General features: G+C 35.6%; 1 long non-coding RNA gene across 2 annotated transcripts; it reads left to right on the forward strand.

Annotated features, from left to right (window-relative positions):
- Window positions 1-8,511: 8,511 nt before the first annotated feature.
- On the forward strand, window positions 8,512-9,699 carry LOC149616260 (uncharacterized). Of its 2 annotated transcripts, XR_016375819.1 has the most exons (3): window positions 8,512-9,187; window positions 9,279-9,386; window positions 9,450-9,699. It is a non-coding gene; the product is annotated as an uncharacterized LOC149616260 (long non-coding RNA). The 2 variants fall into 2 exon arrangements; XR_016375818.1 differs by having other exon boundaries at window positions 9,279-9,699.
- The last annotated feature ends 8,113 nt before the right edge of the window (window positions 9,700-17,812 follow it).

Raw genomic sequence — 17,812 nt, forward strand, 5'->3', positions numbered from 1 at the left:
TTTTCTCCTGATTTTGTCGGATTTCGATATTTTTCTCCTGATTTTGTCGGATTTCGACATTTTTCTCCTGATTTTGTCGGATTTCGATATTTTTCTCCTGATTTTGTCGGATTTCGATATTTTTCTCCTGATTTTGTCGGATTTCGATATTTTTCTCCTGATTTTGTCGGATTTCGATATTTTTCTCCTGATTTTGTCGGATTTCGATATTTTTCTCCTGATTTTGTCGGATTTCGATATTTTTCTCCTGATTTTGTCGGATTTCGATATTTTTCTCCTGATTTCGTCGGATTTCGATATTTTTCTCCTGATTTTGTCGGATTTCGATATTTTTCTCCTGATTTCGTCGGATTTCGATATTTTTCTCCTGATTTCGTCGGATTTCGATATTTTTCTCCTGATTTCGTCGGATTTCGATATTTTTCTCCTGATTTCGTCGGATTTCGATATTTTTCTCCTGATTTTGTCGGATTTCGATATTTTTCTCCTGATTTTGTCGGATTTCGATATTTTTCTCGTGATTTTGACGGATTTTGAGATTTTTATCGGATTTTGTGATTTTTTAGATTACTTTATGGATTTTGTGATTTTTTTCACTGATTTCCGATTTTTTTATGGGATTTCAAAATCAGTAAAAATACGTTTGATTTCTTTCCGGATTTCTGATTTTGTTATTGATTTCGGATTTCTTAAGTTGAATTTATCGGGTAGTGTACGGGATTTCATGAATGGCCGACCCTTCGGTACCTATATATTCCACCCAGCACTCACAGATATCAACTTTGTGGTACATCATCCCGTATTACAAAAATGTTCTAACTGACCTTTTTTTTCAATATACACTTTCTACGAGCAGGGTTAAACTCGTTAATATGCAATCAAATTCCATCGTGAAGGTGATTAAAGCTCTGATTAACGAGGTAAGTTTCACTGCGTTATAAATCCCCCCTTCAAGGTTGGCATCAGACGCCTCCCCTAGTTCGGCGTTGGCGATGAATTTTTGTACCGTGGCGACCTCAGCGCTCTTATGGGGAATTTTTTAGTCTTGATGAACGAAATAGTTTATTTTAAAAAACTCCCAAAAGTTAAATAGAAGTAAATTTTAACGAATTTAATGAATATTATTTAATTAAATTTTTCATCGGATAAAGTTGTGTTAACTACCTCTATAATCTGCTGATGTCGAGCTGTGTCTCGACTTTAATAGGGGTAAAATGTTTCACCCAGTTTAAACTTACAAAGGGGGCGGGGGCTTTCGGAATAGTTTCATTGCCAACGCCGGGCACTGTATGAATCATTGCTCTTATAGTAACTCAATTCTTATTCGTTTTTATGAACAGTTTATAATTTTTTTTGTAATAATAATATTTTAGGAGGGCGACGCATTTATCCAACCCCAGGCATTGACAAAGGCAGAGGCATTCCTTAAGTTTGCCCCAACACAGCCCTTTTCTTATGGAAAAGTGGTCATCTTATCCAAAGTATTTGAATCTTCATATTCTCAACTTATTTCTCTCGCATCCTTTACTGTTCAGGTCATTTCTCTAATTTGATTATTTTTATTTAAACCAATTATAATTGGATGACACCATTTATATCAATAGGTATGGATTGCTATTGTGTTGACATCTTTACTTGTGACCTTGGTGTTCTCTCTGTTGGCGTACTTAGTCAAGAAAAATAATCAAACTGGGAGCTTGAAAGCTATTTTTGACTCGTTTTGGCTAACAATATCTCTGATTTTTCGTAATGGTATGAGATAACAAAGATGTCAGTGCTTAAATCAATAATTTACATTGAAAATATTTCTAGCTCACTATCAGTCTACTCAACTTACCTAGTTTTAATATTTTTGTGACTGTTTGTTGCTGTATGTTCTTCGTTATTACGGTCTGTTATTCTGGATGCCTTAGCAGCAAAACCATAGTCTTAGAAAATCGATACATAAAAACAATCGACGATGTTTTGAGGACGCCCAATTTAGAGGTTTTCACTCGTACTAATTCACCTGTGTTACAGTATTTCAAGGTATGCATCTCTAGAATAAGAAATCAAGCTTCCTCTTGGTCTTCACCAAGTCTATTAGGTTTCCCATTTATAACTAACTGTTACCCGCGGCGTCGCTCGCGTGTAATAAGAACTTCCATCAAAATGATACAAAGAATGGGTAGATTTTACTGATGACTAGTGCTTTGTAGCACCATAGGAGCGAAGGCACTCGGCGTTGCCCATCAGCCCGTCGGGACATTTTTTATTACTTATCATGCGGACATTATTCCATAAATAAGGGTTTTTAAATTTCTGGCCGCCATTTAAAAAGATGGCAACAAATCGAACCCAAAAGACCATTCAGCCCGTCTTCTGAAATTAAATATATCCCTGATTTTACATTATATTTTCATTTTAGGAGTCAAGGAACCCTAAGATGATATCAATTCTGAAAAGAATTACACAAGACAACTTTTTTAACAAGAAAATGAATGACAATGATATAAAGAAATTTTTTGAAGGACGAAGTGTGGTTATGGATGAAGCACATACTGTGTGGTTGAAAATTTTCTTCTTTATCGATAGATATAGCAAAAACACATATGGAAAGAAAATTTTGATCAATGAAGAAAGTAACGTTGATTATTTGACACGGGCTTCATTTGCTTTAACCAAAAATATTTCCCGGCAATTACGTGAAAAAATTGATTACAGGTATGCCTAAGTCTCAAATGTTTTTAGATTAAATTAGCCCTAATTTTTATAATTCACTGAGGTAATTAACAAGAATTAATGTTATCATCTACCATAACTTATGAGGCTGTAATTGGGTAGAAAATTCCGGTTTCTTAAGGAATTAGAACGCAAAATTCCGGTTTCTTAAGGAAATAGAACGCAAAATTCCGGTTTCTTAAGGAAATAGAACGCAAAATTACGGTTTCTTAAGGAAATAGAACGCAAAATTACGGTTTCTTAAGGAAATAGAACGCAAAATTACGGTTTCTTAAGGAAATAGAACGCAAAATTACGGTTTCTTAAGGAAATAGAACGCAAAATTACGGTTTCTTAAGGAAATAGAACGCAAAATTACGGTTTCTTAAGGAAATAGAACGCAAAATTACGGTTTCTTAAGGAAATAGAACGCAAAATTACGGTTTCTTAAGGAAATAGAACGCAAAATTACGGTTTCTAAAGGAAATAGAACGCAAAATTACGGTTTCTAAAGGAAATAGAACGCAAAATTACGGTTTCTAAAGGAAATAGAACGCAAAAGTACGGTTTCTAAAGGAAATGGAACGCAAAAGTACGGTTTCTTAAGGAAATGGAACGCAAAAGTACGGTTTCTTAAGGAAATGGAACGCAAAATTACGCTTTCTTAAGGAAATGGAACGCAAAATTACGCTTTCTTAAGGAAATGGAACGCAAAATTACGCTTTCTTAAGGAAATGGAACGCAAAATTACGCTTTGTTAAGGAAATGGAACGCAAAATTACGCTTTGTTAAGGAAATGGAACGCAAAATTACGCTTTCTTAATTAAATTTGGTCCAAATTTCCGGTTTCATAAGGAAATTTGGTCCAAATTTCCGGTTTCTTAAGGAAATTTGGTCCAAATTTCCGGTTTCTTAAGGAAATTTGGTCCAAATTTCCGGTTTCTTAAGGAAATTTGGTCCAAATTTCCGGTTTCTTAAGGAAATTTGGTCCAAATTTCCGGTTTCTTAAGGAAATTTGGTCCAAAATTCCGGTTTCTTAAGGAAATTTGGTCCAAAATTCCGGTTTCTTAAGGAAATTTGGTCCAAATTTCCGGTTTCTTAAGGAAATTTGGTCCAAATTTCCGGTTTCTTAAGGAAATTTGGTCCAAAATTCCGGTTTCTTAAGGAATTTTGGTCCAAAATTCCGGTTTCGTAAGGAAATTTGGTCCAAAATTACGGTTTCTTAAGGAAATTTGGTCCAAAATTCCGGTTTCTTAAGGAATTTTGGTCCAAAATTCCGGTTTCTTAAGGAATTTTGGTCCAAAATTCCGGTTTCGTAAGGAAATTTGGTCCAAAATTACGGTTTCTTAAGGAAATTTGGTCCAAAATTACGGTTTCTTAAGGAAATTTGGTCCAAAATTACGGTTTCTTAAGGAAATTTGGTCCAAAATTACGGTTTCTTAAGGAAATTTGGTCCAAAATTACGGTTTCTTAAGGAAATTTGGTCCAAAATTACGGTTTCTTAAGGAAATTTGGTCCAAAATTACGGTTTCTTAAGGAAATGTGGTCCAAAATTACGGTTTCTTAAGGAAATGTGGTCCAAAATTACGGTTTCTTAAGGAAATTTGGTCCAAAATTACGGTTTAATATGTAAATTGGGTGCAAAATAATGGTTTCTTGCGGAAATTGGGTACACTGTGAATATGATTGAAATGGTTTAACGCTCGAATTTCAGAATCATCACTTACATATCCACGGGTCAAGAACTGGGCTGTCGTCGGGATCTTTCTATGCAATATAAAGAACATCTATGTGACAAAACATCTAGTTTCTCTTTGTCGTCCGGAATTCAAAGATACTCGTTTGAATATTTGAGACCAGTTTTTTCAATTTTCATTATTGGTCTATCCATATCGGGATTCTCTTTCATATGTAAACATATTATTCACGCGTGTTCAGAAGCAATGATTTCGATCGTAAAAAAATAAAATGAGCCTCGCCAGAGGTTGTAAAAATAATGATTATGAGAAATTGTATAATTACTGTCTATTTTTGGATCTACTGTGCGTAGACGGTAATATTAGACTCATACTTACGCCAAAAAGCGATATCTAGTTTATTAGGGAAATGGTATAAGATGTCTAAGTATTCGCGCGACATAGTCCCAGTCCCCCATTCAAAATGCAAGGGGGCACATAAAAGGAGGCCGGGCTATTTCGCCTCTCCTCAGTCGAAAAATATGTAATCTTCGGCATTCGCGTCGCACTGAAGTGGATTTTCAAGAACCAATGAGATACTGGTTGTAATTTAGAGGCAGGATTAATTCCGGACCTACGTTTGGACTGGGGATAAAGCTAGAAATGTGGCGAATTTATACCTTCTCCCTAGTAAACTAGATATCGCTTCTTGCTTACGCATTACACTGTTATGTTTGAAGATACCAAATAACTTAAATCTTTCCGACAACTGTTAATTTAAAATGTTTAATTCGTGATTACATTGTAAATATGACTAGCTTAGTTTGATTGATTATGGCCACTGGTTTCAGTATTTGTTACATTATGTCTCTTGGTGTTCCTATCTCCATTTACAAGTGAACCAAATTTTACTTTTAATTAACAATAATGTCTCAAAATTATTTTACGTAAAAATAAATGGCTTCTATGCAAAAAATTTGTTGTTATGAATTAATATGTCACTATCGATTAAAAATGCTAGTTAAAACATATTTCCAGAAATTGATATTGAAAACTTATATTTCGTCGAAATTTTCCAAGAACTTTTACCTGTTAAGCCTAGATTGAAAATGACAAGTTGAAATTTTACCTCGAGGACGGCTATCTCCCCACTTATTCATGAATACGCAATTTTATATTGCTTTTTGTGGATGAGCAACAGCCGTTAAAATTATAATAATAAACAAACAACTCGAGTGTTATAAAAAAAATGCTAGATGAAAGCTATAACTTGGAACAATCAACCCTAAAATGGAACACCCCTGTCTATTTTGAACAAGCAAATATAATTTTAGCGATGTCAAAATAAAATCAACAGAGGAAAAACAGCGTTTTTTCAGGTTGAGAGTTGTTAAATGCAGCCCTGACTAACTAACATGGTAGGGAAAAATAAGAAGGGAATAGTACTGGTCCGTTTGATCGTCGCTCATGTCTCAAGAATCCAGCGGAAAACTATGATCACGTGATCAGACGCCATTTACGGAGAGAAGATTTTTTTCATAGCTAACTCGATCACGTCCGTAAGGAAGTGGACTGTGGTTTTGTTAGCTGATTATCGTCTGATTCATAGTTCAGAGAACTAGAGGGCACAATATTACAATTGGCATCGTCTATGTTGTATTCTGTGAGTTTTTAATATTTCCATTCACGTTTTGAAATTAATGTTCCCAATTTAGTTAAAAAGTAGTTGAAAGTAATTTTCTTTGTCTGAAAACGGAATGAATAGCAGCCGGCAATAAGTCCAAACATACTGGGGAAAAGTGTCTGAAACCAGGGTTTGGTAGACAAAGGTAGCTTTGCGCCTCCGAAAATGACGCTAGGTTTGGCCGCCAAAAATTAAGCGACCCCCAAAGAAGCATTTCTCCAATATAGACTAAGAGTATAAGAGTGGCTTATACATTTATGTGAAGGGGAGAAGAAACTCGATTGAGTTTCGTTTTGTTTATCGTCATATGAAACGTTTCTGCGATGGTTGGTTTCCATAGTAGCGTATGTTTCACTTTGGAATCAAATTAATAAAAAAAATGAATTTTTTTATACGTCTATTATACTTTGGTAAACATTTCAACGCTTGGAAACATGTTATCCATAATTGCTTTCTGCACTCAATCCTGCAAGCGTTTCGTCGCATGCATTAACCATGGACGAACCAATACTGAAGGACGGATGGCAGAGGGAGAAAGTTGAAAAATACTGGTTAATTCGCCTTCTAGCGGCAAATAGTAGCAAACCGGATAGTGGGGGAATCAACGTTCTAAAGAGGGAAGCATCTTACGTCTTATTTTGTCTAGATGGCGCTAGCTTTGTCCGGGATTTGACTCTGTATTTTTTATACCCCCCCCCCCTCCATTTTGGGGCTGAAAAGGGGGAAATAAGCTTAACATTAGTTGTTTAGTCGCTTAGTATGGGGCTCTATGGGCTGCCATCGGTCCTTCAGTATTGGTTCGTCCATGCATTAACGCTAGTTTTATTCAATATACTATAGCCAAACAGACCATAAGGACAATTATGCACAATTTGTAAAAACTGAACACATATTCTAAAATAGTAACACTTGTGTTTTGAAATATAAGTTACAAAACAAATAACATCCGTTCAGTGTAAGGTCGTTAAAGGAGATGAAGAATAGGGTTTTAAGAATACGCAAGTCTATCAAGAATCATACTAACAGCGCGTGATGAATTTAGCTACTACTGAGGGTGGTAAATCAATGTCCTTGCTATTTTTTCTATGTATTTAAAAAGAAGCCATTTTTCAGTTCGGAGAAGTAGATACTTCATTTCCTTTGACAAAGCTTTCCTATTCGGATTAGTTGAAGTTTTCCAACCTTTATGAATTTACCGTGAAATTGAACTCAACATATAATTTTCATATCAATACCAACCAAGTTTATTGGGTTTCTTCAATAGAAATGGCAAATAATTCACGAATATTACGTGTGCTTCTATCAGAGGTGAAATATTTCTTTACGAAAACTGGCATGTTAATTTATAAGTTCATAATTGTAATTTTGAGAACATTTTAACAGCCGTTGATGGGTATTAAAGACGAATTGAATGATTTAAACTTTTATACTTTTAAAGATGTATCATTTAATGGGTTTTAAACTGTTGTAAAGTTTATATTTTTCACATTAGGATACACGTAAGTTGAACTTATTGAAAAGTCAAGTTTTTAAAGAAATTATAGCAAAACACCATGCGTGGCTTAAACGAAAGTTTTTCCGTTTCGCATGAATGAGTCGCAATATTGTGTCATTTTGTTTACAAGTGTTTGAATCACTATATAAAATGCTTTCCAATGCACAAATGAAAACACTTTTTACCTCTCCGAGTTACGATAACGTCACGGAGAGGTATTACACTGGACGTGTCGGGGTGTGTGTGTGTCTGAAACCCCGTTCGCAGTTGGCAAATCCGAGCAGAAAGAGATTTTTGGCTTATACTCCCATCGTTTGTTACCTCTCCGAGTGACGATGACGTCACGGAGAGGTATTACACTGGACATTGGGAGTGAGTGTGTCTGTAACCGCGTTCGCAGAAAGAAATTTTTGGCTTATACTCCCATCATTTGGATTAAAAGTACGCGGCGATCGGATAGGGTTACGACAAACGTCTAGCCTCCCAATGGCAGGGCTTCCGCCAAAGGTTCACGCAACTGCGGCTTTTCTAATCATTTATTGTGAATCAATCGCTTTATATACCCTAAATTTCCAAAAATTGTTAAGAGGCATACGCTTGAATTCAAACGTCAACAAAAGCTACGTTTAAAATGATTTTAGGAATAAAGTTTCTTAAAACGATTTTACTAGAATTAAGGTAAACTAATGACGATTAAAATCATAAATATCAATTACAACTATTAAATTATTGAAGAAAAACCTCTTAATTGCGGCTCGACCCGGAGAGGTTAATTTTGGTTCCCCAACTTGTTGAAAAACTGTTTTATGTATGCTGTAACTTCACACAAATCTCTTCAGAATATATTTTTGTGAAATAATCTTGGACTATTTTAAAATTGACTGATGTTTTTTACGAGTAGGATTATACCCGTGGATTCGCGAGTCGATGAGGCTGAAGCTCTGATAAATGCACTGTAAAAAAAGAGGGTATTTTGGGGGTGTGAATCTGTACCTAAAAAGGTATTTTTGGCCAAAAAACTCCTTTAGGTGTGTTTTAGCACCTCCTGAGGTGTTAATAAAAACCCTTTAAAAATTTGAAGGTGTATTATCATACCCTTAGTAAATGTTTAACACACGAAGGGTGTTTTTAATGGGAAAAGGGTGTATTTTTATACCCCAAACAACAGCGCACGCGCTGTTGCACTCTTTTATTTAGCTCGCGAACGCAGATTCACGAGGCGCGATGATTTTCAAATTCAAAATAGGCTTAACGGTCGGTGTAATTGCGTCTGTGTTTCACTGTTATCAAACCACTTAAGAAAGGTAATTATTTTAACTAAACTTTCTGTAAGTTTAACTTCTATTTATGAAAATGTTCCAACCTTTTTAACAGCTTGGACCGGGATACGTTCGCAACTATCCATAGTAATCACGGTTTGTTAAATTAGGTTAGGGTTAGGTTCGATTGGTTAGGTTTACGTTTTGGCTAGGTTTTTTAAGTTTGGGTTCATTTTGCTGTGGTTTAGGTTGCCTACTTCTAATCGCGTGGACATTTGAAGACAACCGTAGCCCTGATGCCAATGCGGATGTGAACCATTTTAATTCTTGACTTAAGTTTTCTTCGAGAAGTTTCAACGTCTCAATAAAAGCCGTGAGCCCATGAATAATAAATCAGACTAATTTATGATTAAAAGATTAAATCAAATAACGAACAACAAATTTTTAATTCTTTTTGCGTGTAGATTTAGGCATGGCTATTCATTAATTCCTTATAAACATAGTGGTGGATATATGAGAATTATAATACAACTTCTCTGGATAATATTTCAGTATGGATAGAGATACAAATGGTGTAGATAATGGATAGAAAGTGCCAAGCAAAGTTTTTAAGACTTGTCACCATTTTGTCACAGAACAGCTATAGAACGGGTGATTAATAAAGCCGATGGTGAACGTAACTTGCCTCTGAGAAGTACTCCATTACAGATAACGAAGAAACCGAAAAATTGCGAAGTGACGTTCTGATTGTATACTAGTTTTGTTGCATTTTTAAATGATTTAAAGTTTTTGGTTTTGAATTTCGCGGTCTAAGTCATTTCACTATTTTTAATGAATTATAACACTGTTGTCTCTGAACCTCGAATTAAAGACTTAATGTAAAAGTTAATTTATTACTTCTTGTGTAATATAAATTACGTAGCGATTTAGGCACACAAAAGTGCCAAAGTTTTTCACACCAGTGAACAACATTTTTCTGCTATAAGAAAGAACCATGTATGATAATAATTAAACCTTTCACAGCAAATTTTATATTTGTTAGTACCCGTAAATGGCCGAAATGCCATTTCTTGCACCCCAGGGGGAATTTTTCAGGAACAGGTCAATGCATTTGGTTTCAATTTCCATCCCATAACAGAATTCATCAGGTACATTTAAATACCATAAATGGTTTCAATTCACACCCCAACAATTGAAAGGGGTTTTTTTTCGAACCCCCCAACCGAATTTATCAGGTACAGGTAAATACCATATTTGGTTTCGATTCGCACCCTTAAAAGATGAAAGGGTATTTTTTCACACCCTAAGCAGAATTTCTGAGGTCCAGTTAAATTCCTTTAAGGGTTCTATTAAGCACCTTAGGGTATATAAAAACACCCCATATACTAGGGTATTTATAAACACCCTATATATGGGGTGCGAATTTGTACCTAAAAGGGTGCGTCTCCTGTGGGGGAAGAAAACACCTTTAAAGGAGCGTTTCCGACCCCTTTTTTTTACAGTGTGCGGTAAGTTTCCCCAACAAAGATAGTCGTTGGAAGTAACCTACTTATAGCCTGCGCTTTTAGCGTTATCATTGTCAGCTAGATTTATTTTTTAATCCCGTGTGGTTATGTAATAACCAACGGAGTTATACGCTGATGCCTCGTTAGTTATTTAGTAGACCTGTGATGCACTGAAAAGGCAGCCCACGTGATACTATGAATATTGCAATCGTAAAGGGGACTGGTAAAATTGACAGCCTTAGATCGTTGTTGGGTGCTGTACATAGGAGTACTGCAAAATAATTTTAGTCCTTGCTTAAGAGTAGGTTTGCCATTATATTTTTTAATCGTGGATATTTCAAAATTGTTAACTTAATGATAAGGGACACGAATTAAAACCTAATTGAAGCATCATGATTAAGTCAGTATACAAATAGCTCCAGGACCGCAGAATGGAAAACAAGCTGACGAAGTTCCGTTAACAACTGCTAGTAGGGTATGTTTAGTTGTTGCAGGTGTGGAAGCCAATATGGCATGTTGACCACCAATATTCAAAAAGTAAAGATGGTCATGTCTTGAAATAAAGTTACGTTGCGGTAGTATACCATTTTGGAACATTTGGGGTTTTTCCCCTGTTAAAGAGTTACTGCCATAATTTTCGTCATCCACAAACTTAAAATACGAAAAAAAATTCTTGAAAAATCTAGTTTATTATGATATGTTTACTTTTGTATTTGGTTTCGTAGAAATTTATAAAATTGCAATCAAAGTTTTGTGTTTGGAAAAGGCTTAGCTAAATTTTGTTTCGTTTGATGACGTAGTAAGGAGAAATTTTCTCTTGATGTCGCTCACGTAACGCCTGTTAGTGTCTCAGCGCCGCGTTAAGCCTATTCTATTCAGATTCGCGCGGCAGGAGTCTCGGGCGCGCGCGCTTGGCTTTTCCGCGAGATGCCGTGAGTGACGTAGCAAGGAGAAAAACCCGCCAAAAATCTTCTCCGCAAATTTGCTTTTGCCCCCAAATTTCAAGTTTTCGAAGTGTTTTTTCTGTGTTTTCCCTCATATTTAAATATTTATTAAGTATATTTTTGGAATCAGAAGAGTTTAAACTCTCAAAAAAGTAAGGTTTTCTTTAGATTTGAGATAATTTTTAAATCAGTTCGGTATTCCTTTAAGATGTGATAAATGTTTTTTTTTCTGGGGGAAAGAAATTATTAAGGGGTTGGACCGCTTTAGAAGTCCTTGACTAATATAATCCCTGGTGTTATTTCTAGCATTAAAGATTGTACGCGTATATTTCAAAGACTTGGACATAACGCAGATATTTTCTTGAAGCGGGTCCTGCCCAACTTGTTTTTCATCTATCCGAAGGCAGGGAAATCGGCTGTTAACTCATACCATAGCGTTAATGTTATTTCTTTCCCAATTCTTTCACATTACGACCTCCAAGGTGGTAGTAAATCTTGCCTTAATCGTTTACTATCCACGCTCTTTTTTGGTACCAGGGGCCACAAACAAACAAAAACACACACATATATCACAAGGCTAGGTGTGGTTACATTACCACACCTAGCAAAAATTATGTGTCGTTCGAACAGCGCCCTATGTTATTTATAACATTAAACGTTGTATACTTCAAAGCAAAACAATCAATACAGTTGGATATCACGCAAATAATGTTTTTATAATCTTATAGGAAGTTGACGCACTTTTACAACCCCAGTCATTGACAAAGGAAGTGGCATTTCTTATGTTTGCCCCAACACAGCCCTTTACTTATGGAAGAGTGCTGCTCTTTTCTAGAGTATTTGAATCTTCATTTTCTCAACGTATTTCTCTTACTTCATTTTCTTTTGAGGTGATTTCTCTAAAATTTTATAGTTCCTAGGCAAAAAATACTTAAAAATACAATTTTAACTTTACAGGTGTGGATTGCTTTTATGTTGACAGTTATATCTGTCACCTTGGTATTCTCTCTGTTGACCTATTTCATAAAGAAAAATGTTACAATTAGCTTCTCAAGGGCTATTTTAAACTCGCTCTGGCTAACTGTATCTCTGATTTTCAATAATGGTAAAAGACAAGAAGCGTGTCTCTAGTAAAGTCATGGATTATAATTGAACATATTTCTAGCTCATTGCCAGTCTTCTAATCTTAGTCTAAATATTTTGTTGGTCGTCTGTTTTTTCATGTTCCATGTTATTATGGTGTGCTATTATGGATGCCTTAGTAGCACAACCATTGTCTTGGAAAATCGCTACATAAGAACCATAGACGATATTTTAAAAACACCCTATCTTGAAGTTGCGATTCGTGAAAATGCAGCTTTGTTAGAATATTTGTCAGTAAGTACCTCCAGAAGAATCAATCTTTCTCTTGGTCTGCTCCCTTCAAGGAGCTTTGCGTTATTACACATTCCCATACTAGTAGCTATAATTACCTAACACTTAAATATTAGAACCTAGGAGAATAAAGGGTTAAGGGACTTCAATTGAATGTTGTTATCTCAAGTTTCGGCCTCTCATCAGTAGATTAGCTCAAGCGCACCTATTAATCTAGCGTTCTTACTAGCATCACGTGACCACGCGACTTTGAGCTATCTCCCTCTCTCGTTCAAGGGAAAAGGGTTAAGAAATAAAAACGAGGCAATTATAGCGCCAATCAACAGATAAACATAACATTGGCCTTGACTTAAGTAAACTTATCCCCTTGCCATTTTCATTTGTCATCTAGTTTGTTTTTGCTTTGTTTTTTTGTCAACATGGAATAACATATTAGGAGACCAAGCTGTACTGTTACGCTCTTTCCTGGCATCTTAAATTATCACCACTGCATTGGCGAGGGTTTTATTGCCTCACGGCTATGCGCACTAATGGTCAGTGGAAAACAATGTGACAGGGTTTGAAACCAAGTTTGAAACCATAAAACACTTCTAGGCTGGCCAAACAGTTCAATGACAACTACCACGTGTTCGTATTCGGCGACCGTACCTTGAATACCTCCCAGATTAATCACTTCCTGAAGCCTGAGTCATCGCATGCTGACATGAATTTCAAAAATATATTTAATTATTATTATTATTTTAGGAGTAAAGTGTGGGTTATTTCTCTGCCATTCAGAATTTTGTGTTCAGAATCCTAATTTCACATTGAATTTTCACTCTAGGGGTCAAGAAATCCAAAGATTATGACAATTTTGAAAAGGATATCACACTACGACATTTTCGAAGAGTATATTAGTGACAATGAATTAAGGAAGTTTTTTGAAGGGAAAGTGGTCGTTATGGAAGATTCAACTACTGTGTGGAACTTTATTTTTCGGTTCATAGAAGAAAATGCGAAATATACATATGGAAAGAAAATTTTAATTAGTGAAGAAAGTAACGTTGATTATTTGACACGGGGTTCATTTGCTTTAACCAAAAATATTTCGCAACAATTACGTGAAAAAATTGATAACAGGCAAGTCTCAAATGTTTTGCCGCTAATTTTAGCCATTATTGAGGTAGTTAAATCTATCACAACTTTATGAGATTGAATTATGTTATGTTGTCGAATTTGGTTAATATATGAATATGACTGAAACGTTTATTTTTCAGAATCATCACTTACATATCCACAGGTCAAGAACTTGGTTGTCATCGAGAACTTGTGATGCAATATAGAGAACATATCTGTGACAAAACATCTAGTTTCTCTGTGTCGTCCGGAATTAAAATATATTCGGTTGCTTATTTGAGCCCTGTTTTTATGATTTTCGTTATTGGTCTTTCCATATCGGGACTCTCTTTCATATGCCATCATATCGTTCGCGCGTGTTTGGCTGAAACAAATAGTATTTAAAATTATGTAAGATATTATTTTGTTTGAGTATAAACAAACGGTATATGCCTTTATATGGCTAATAATTAAACCAGTAGTTTTTTACATAGGGAGTTACTGCAGTGAGCACGTAAAAGAAGGAGAGCCAGGAGGTAAGGAAACTATAACGGCACAGCCCCCATCTCTCTCTCAGATGCTATGTCTGCACTAGGGTAAAATATGGGTACTGGCCGTAAACCAACTTCTCTGATTCTCCCCCCCCGTCTGCTGCGCCTATTGCGAATGTGCGGAACTCTGATACCGACCCACAGCTCTGTCCCGGAAAATTTGATCTCTCCGAACCTCCTCCTTATACGTGCTCACTGGTTACTGAAAGCTGAGCGGCTTTGGCGAAAGCTCCCTTGTTTAATACACATGGGGTTGAAAATGTTTTCCCCTTTTGAATTCGAGGGGTGATGAGATTGCAGGTAGAGAACATTTTTAAAGGGGTTTTGACGTCACCATAATTATACCATATCACAAATAAAATTTTTGGTAGGATGATATTTTCCACGCGTGGACTGCCTTTTCGAGTGCATCACACTAATTAACTAACATTATAACTGGGCATCAGCTCATAACTAAGTTGGTTATTACATAACCACAAGGAGAAAAAGGGTTATATAATGGTTTATACATTTATGGGAAAGGGGGAGAGCATTCATAAGTTGCGTTTTGTGATTGGTTTCTGTGATGATACTATCGGGTTGGTTTCCATAGTAGCAAATGTACCACCTTTGCATAAATTTGAGAATAAATCCTTTTATACGTTTATTAGACTTCGGTAAACATTGTCATTCTTGGGAACACGTTATCCTTAACTGCCCCCTCGCATTAAATTCTGCAATGCCCCTCGCATTAAATTCTGCAATGTATTCCGCTTACCAGAGTTTTGTCGCGTGTATTATATTTTCATGCAAATTTTATTCGATTTGAAATAGCCAAATAGACGAGAAGGACTATTATCTACAATTTGGAAAAACTGAACGTCACTTTTAAAATAGTAACATTTTAGAGAGTTGTGTTTGTAAATTCTAAAAATAAAAAATAATAACATCTGGTCTGTGTAAGGTCGTAGGAGGGATTAAAAAAAAGGGTTTTAAGAATTTATCAAGACTCATCTTAACAGCAAGAAATGAAATTAACTGCTAGTGATGTGGTAAATCGATGTCCTTGCTATTCTTTCTATGCATTTATAAAACGCATTTTCGTGGCACGAAAGTATACATTTCATTTCCACAGGCAAAGGCTTTCTATTCGGATTTGTTGAAGTTTTCAAACCTTTATGCATTTACCGTGAAAATGAGCTGAACATAGCAATTTCATATCAATACCAAGTTTATTAGTTTTCGTCTATAGAAATGGCAAATCATTCACGAATATTACGTGTGCTTCTATCAGAGGTGAAATATTTTTTTACGAAACTGGCATGCTAATTTTTAAGTTCATAATTGTAATTTTGAGAACATTTTTACAGTCGATGATGGGTATGAAAGACGAATTGAATGATTTGGAGTTCTATAATTTCAAAGATTTTTCATATAATGGGTTTCTAATTGCTGTGAAGTTTATATTTTTCACATTAGGATACAAGTAAGTTGATCTTATTGAACGAAATTCTAGCAAAACACCCTGCCTTGCAAACGTTTTTCGTTTCCCATAAAAGGTTTGCAATATTGTGTCAATTCACAAACGGAAACATTTTTTTGAAAAAATGTTACATTATTTATGCTTTAGCTTTACCCAAAACTCGTTAGAATATATTTTTGGGAAATTATCCTGCACAATTTTAAAAATTGACTGATGGTTTTTTTACGAGTAGGATTATACCCCTTGATTCGCAAGTCGATGAGGCTAAAGCTCTGATTAATGAGGTAAGTTTCACAAACCAGCAGAAGCTTGAAATCATCGTTGGAATTAAGCTATAGTTTAACCTGAGCCTCTAGTGTTATTATTGACAGCTAGATTTAAATATTACAGCGGTCCATCAAATTAAACCAAAATTAGAGGGTTGCCGAAATATACCTGGGTTAATTATTTAGCCATGGACTAAGCAATACTGAAGGACCGATGGCAGCCCATAGAGCGACTAAACAACAACGTTAAGCTTACTTCCCCCTTTTCAGCCCCAAAATGGACGGGGGGTTATAAAAATACTGAGTCAAATTCCAAAAAAGCTAGCGCCATCTAGCCAAAGTAAGACCTTAGCTACTTCTTTATTTAGAACGTTGATTCCCCCATATGCCCCCCGACTATCCGGTTTGCTACTATCTGCCGCTAGAAGGCGAATTAACAAGTATTTTTCAACTTTCTCCCTCTGCTATCCGTCCTTCAGTATTGCTTTATCCATGATTTAGCGATGTCAATGTTATATCTTTCCCAATCTTTACAAGAGTCTGAATATTTTTTTGAAACGGGTTCCGCCCAAGTTTTTTATATCTATCCGAAGTCAGGAAAACTGCTTGAAACTCATACCATACCGCTAATGTACTTTCTGTAGCAATTCTTTCACATTACGAGCTCCAATGTGGTAGTTAATCTTGCCTTAATCGGTTTCTATCCACGCTTGTTTTGGTGTACCCGGGGCCACAAACAAGCAAAACACACACATATACATACAAAACGCTATCGCAATGCTAGGTCTGGCTACATAACAACACCTATTTCTAACACTGAAAATTGTAGGCGTATAACTTCAAAGCAAAACATTCGATACGGTTGGATATCACGCAAACAATGTTTTAATCATCTTATAGGAAGCTGACGCCTTTTTACATCCCCAGTCATTGACAAAGGAAGTCGCATTTCTTAAGTTTGCCCCAACACAGCCCTTTACTTACGGAAGAGTTTTACTCATTTCTAAAGTACTTGAATCTTCATTTTCCCAACGTATTTCTCTTACTTCCTTTTCTATTGAGGTGATTTTTTTAAAATTATATAATTTTTAGGCAAAACAATACTTAAAAATACAATTTTTAACCTTATAGGTATGGATTGCTTATTTGCTGACAATTTTATCTGTCACCGTGGTATTCTTTCTGTTGACTTATTTTATAAAGAAAAATGTTCCAATTAGCTTGTCAAGGGCTATTTTAAACTCGCTTTGGCTAACTGTATCTCTGATTTTCAATAATGGTAAAAGACAAGAAACTTGTCTCTAGCAAAGTCATGGATTAAAATTGAAGATATTTCTAGCTCATTGTCAATCTTCTAATCTTGGTCTAAATATTTTGTTGGCCGTCTGTTTTTTCATGTTCTATATTATTATGGTATGCTATTATGGATGCCTTAGTAGCAAAACCATTGTCTTGGAAAATCGCTACGTAAGAACCATCGACGATATATTAAGGATGCCCAATCTAGAAGTTGCGATTCGTGAAAATTCACCATTGTTGGCATATTTTTCAGTAAGTACCTCCAGATGTTTCAAGGAGCTTTGCGTTGTTACACATTCCCACACTTAAATACTAGAACCTAAAAGGATGCTGGGTAAAGGAGACTTCAATTTAGACTTCCTGAAACCTGCTTCATCGCATGTTGACATGAATTTCAAAAATATATTTTATTAAGAATTTTTGTTTTTTTCAGGAGTAAGCATGAGTTATTTCTCTGCCATTTAAAATTTTGTGTTTGAAATCCTAATTTCGCATTGCATTT

Source organism: Phalangium opilio, unplaced genomic scaffold (assembly GCF_054372755.1).
Source record: "Phalangium opilio isolate 3A_F unplaced genomic scaffold, DU_Popi_V2 ptg000217l_1, whole genome shotgun sequence".
NCBI classification, from domain to species: Eukaryota; Metazoa; Arthropoda; class Arachnida; order Opiliones; family Phalangiidae; genus Phalangium; species Phalangium opilio.